The following is a 4,534-nucleotide window of genomic DNA, read 5'->3' as shown; positions in this document are numbered from 1 at the left end:
AGGAACTGGAAACGCTGAGAGGCAAAGATCTGTTTGGGAAGAGTGCTGCTGAACTGTGCTTAGTGCCCAATGTGAAAATCCCAGTAAAACTCAAAGTGCCTGACTTTGAGAAGTATAAGGGAAACTCGTGTCCACTCAGTCATCTTGTGATGTATGCCCGCAAGATCTCGACCCAGACAGATAATGATCAACTGCTGATTCACTATTTCCAGGATAGCCTGACAGGTGCTACGCTCAGATGGTATATGGGGTTAGATAGTGTTAGCATCCGCACTTTCAATGATCTAGGAGAGGCTTTCGTCAAATAGTACAAGTACAACGTGGATATGGCGCCAGATAGGGACCAACTGAGGTCCATGTCTCAGAAGGATAAGGAGACGTTCAAAGAGTACACCCAGCGTTGGAGGGAGTTGGCTGCCCAGATCACTCCTCCTTTGGAAGAAAAGGAGATGACAAAAATCTTTCTCAAAACCCTAAGTTCATTTAACTATGAACGCATGATTGCCAGTGCCCCTAGTGATTTTACCGAAATGGTAAATATGGGGATGACACTTGAAGAGGGGGTCCGTGAAGGACGATTGTCGAAAGAGGAGGCGTCAAATAGCAAGAAGTATAGGAGCAATTTCAGTAAGAGGAAGTGTAGCGGGGTATTCGTTACCATTAGAGATATTAACTAAATCCAAGGTAAATCATACAAGTCGAGTCGCCACCGCACTTCTATTTATCCAAAGGAATGGTTAGAAAGCCAACAAAAACCTAAAAGTTTTATCGAATCAAGAACTAGTAAAAATGTCAGAGATCTGGGTAAGGGGGTTGGTTATGCAATGGGAAGGTATTAGGCACCCAAAGCATCCTAGGTACTCCTAGGGAGTCCTTTTCACATTTGTTGTAAGGTTGTTGTTGTTTTTTTTTGTGAAAATTTATTTGTGCAAACTTGATTGAAGGGATGAGAAAAGAATATACAAATTTATTTACATTTTGTGTTTGAATGGATGAACCCATTGCCTACGTACCATCTTAAAAAAAGATTAGGATCAAAACCTCGTAGTTCGGGGTAAAAAAATTCAAAAAAAAGTTGGTGAATTGATTGGTCCAAAAACCTTAAGGTCTTTTGTTATCAAAGGGAGAAAACTCAATCTAAAACCACAAATCCACCATGTGAGGATAGCTTCAACATGCTAGTGAGGGGTTAACCCTATAATAAGCATGGAAGACTCATTGTCCATCACTAAGGATAAAGGTGAGTATTATATCTACGTCAAGGATAATTCAAACCTAATAGCTAATGGTTATAAAAAAAGGGTTTGATTAAGAAGGTGGCCATTGAAACCACAAAAAGTATTTGAATGGGTTATATTTACCAATTAAAAGTATTTACAAAAATATGGTTAAAGTGGATTAAAAGGTTCAATTCATAATAAGTGTTATGAAAAATAAGTTTTGAAAATCAAAAGCATAAGGCTTAGGTTTCTAATGTTGAAAACAAAAGTTATTGTTTGCACAAAAAGTTTTGACTTGGGTTAGAATGGGGAAAAAAAGAAGGGTTAAATTCCTAAACATACAAGAGATAAGGGAAAAGAAAATAAAACCACATTAGGAGTTCCCCTCTTGAGATCATATTAATGATCCAAGTAGCTCCCATCCTTTGGAATAAGCAGTCACAAACAAATATCTCAAGCCATTAAGCACAGGTAATCGGAATAAACCTCCAGGGGGTATCCCACAAATAAAGTGGAACACCAGGCCATATCTGCAAGAGTCATGTGAGCCCTCACAAAAAAACTCAACAAACAGGTTAGAGAAACAAGATAGGGTAATCAAGAGTTGCCCCCAAATCAAAATGTAACCACATGAATCATGCCATTAAAATTCACAAAAAAGCTCACAAAAAGCAACCAAGGGTAGGAGGCCTAAACCTCTTGTCAAACACATACATTAAAAGGGTATCAAAAAATTTCAGGTTGAAAGTATAAAGTAGTGGAAATAGGGCATACCTGATTGGGGAGGATCGATTGAAATTGAGTTGCACCCGTGAGGTTTGCAGAGCAATCTGAGGGTTTATATGAGAGGGAATTGGTTCTTTGCTGATGAGTTCTCTTCAGCCTCTGGAGGTTGCTCTGAACTCTGTTAGCTCTTTTCTCACTTTCTTTTTCCTGCCAGGGTAATAGGAATGGTCTGTCCTTTTGTTTCACTGAAACTCTGAATTTATAACCTGGTTTTTATGGACCTGTGGGCTCAAATGAGAGAGGCTCAAGTCCAAAAAACAAGTTTTTGTTATATTTTATTTATTTATTTATTTATTTTATTGTTTCATTTTTTCGTTTTTTTAATTTTTTTTTTTTTAATTTTTTTTTCTTTTTTAGTAAACAAAAGTAAGAGAAACAATGATGTATAATTCAAGCATGCTTGGTGATCTCAAACCAATCACAAGGAGTCCCACCCAAAGGCAAAGGGAACCAAGATGCTCATGATCCTTGAGGCTATGCAAATGCAATGTTATGATGCCATGAGGGATCTTAGGGTCAAAATTGGGGTCTTACAGGAAGGATAATGAAACAAATGCAATAAGCAGTGGGAGGTAGAGGAGGCCTCAAGCAAGAAGAAATTTACCACCCCATCAACATCATCATCATCAAGTATCTTCCATTATTCCAGTGTTTTCAAATCAACCAGCAAGACCAATTCAACAACAACAACAACATCAGTATCAAAATCAACAACAACAACCGCAACAAAGAACAAACACCTACAACAACAACAATTCCAACAACAATCATCACCAGTAACAAAACTTTCAGATGCAATGTTATGATGCCATGAGGGATCTTAGGGTCAAAATTGGGGTCTTACAGATGCCCCTATTTAAGGTCATTCTAGCCGGAGAAGTGAAGGTTAAAATCTTTATCTCGACGAGGTAGAATGGGCTCAAATAATAACAAAGAGACCAATTTTGGTCCCTAAGAGACCTCATGATGCAGATGTATGTATGCAAATAGTACGAACTCTGTGGGGATATGTGTCCACAAAGAAGAAAAGACATCCGGAGAAACTGACAATCCATATGAGAAATACACTTAATGGGACAGAGACTCTGGGGATAGGAGAGGGAATAAAATGCGTGAGCAGGTCATGACTCAACGCTTGGGGAACAGAATTCCAAAGGGAAAATATCCAATGGAAAGACCCGAGTTGACTCAAAGGTGCATGTATTGGGGAATATGCCAATACAGCAAAAACTATCCATAATAGATACTTCGGATAAAAATTCGGATGAAAACAATCCACTAAGGGACTTCGCTGAAGATGCCTAAAAGGACACTCCTGGGGAAGCAGCGAGACGAGGTATTACCGGTTACTGGGTAATAAGCTCAAGGAGACATGTGATCTGATCGCCGATATGAGGGTGAGATACAACATGCTCGAGAAGAATGAATATCTAAGACCGGTATAAGGGTGAGAGATATCAATCAACCAAATCATCTGAGGAAGACCTAAAAAGGTATATCTCAACTCAGGAAAATCTGATTCCACAGAGGATAAAAAGTCATAATAGGGAGCAGAGAGGAGGGAACACCAGGGATACCGGTTACTGGGCATATAATAGGTGACCAACTAAGGCATGAATTGGGGAATATTCCCAAAACACTCATCATCCAAAAGAGGGCTAAAAGCAAACTCGATGATAGGATGGATATTCGACTCCGTAGAGGGGGTACGAATCTTACTCGACTGGGGAAGAACAAAAGTTTCGACCAAAGAGTGCATGAGATATACTATCTATTACCGTCAGAACATAGATAATATACTCGCATGGACGATTATCCACAACCGGTTACTGTGTTAATAAAGGATAAATCAACCGAAAAGAAAAGGCATCGGGATACCGAAACTAGGTATATAATGATGACCAATCAAGGCGTGAATTGGGGAATATTCCCAAAACACTCATCATCCAAAAAGAGGGCAAAAAGCAAACTCGATTATGGGATGGACATTCGACTCCGAAAAGGGGGTACGGATCTTACTCAACTGGGGAAGAACAAAAGGCTTCGACCAAAGAGTGCATGAGATATACTATCTATTATCGTCAGAACGTAGATAATATACTCGCATGGACGATTATCCACAACCGGTTACTGGGTTAATAAAGGATAAATCGACCGAAAAGAAAAGGCATCGGGATACCGAAACTAGGTATATAATGATGACCAATTCAGGGGAGGAACAATCGTTACTAACAATAACAAGATAGACGAGAGATGACCCGTTGGGGATAAATTGCGTAATTAGAGCAATTATCCAAGAGATATATCACCGGTTACTGGGTGGTATACTAAAAAATTAAGGAATGTCAATATCGAATTTTGTATAAAGATAACCAACAATGAGGGAATTACATCTACCGGTATGAGGGTAGAGAACCACAAAAGAGAGTACCCGTCATCGGTTAGGATGAACAACAATCAAGGTTTAACTCTGCACGGGGACAAAATGGGGTTTACAACTACCGGTTACTGGGTAGTAGACCACAGAA

The sequence above is a fragment of the Lathyrus oleraceus genome, chromosome 3 (assembly GCF_024323335.1).
Source record: "Lathyrus oleraceus cultivar Zhongwan6 chromosome 3, CAAS_Psat_ZW6_1.0, whole genome shotgun sequence".
Lineage (NCBI taxonomy): Eukaryota > Viridiplantae > Streptophyta > Magnoliopsida > Fabales > Fabaceae > Lathyrus > Lathyrus oleraceus.
Note: the sequence above shows the minus strand (reverse complement) of the source record.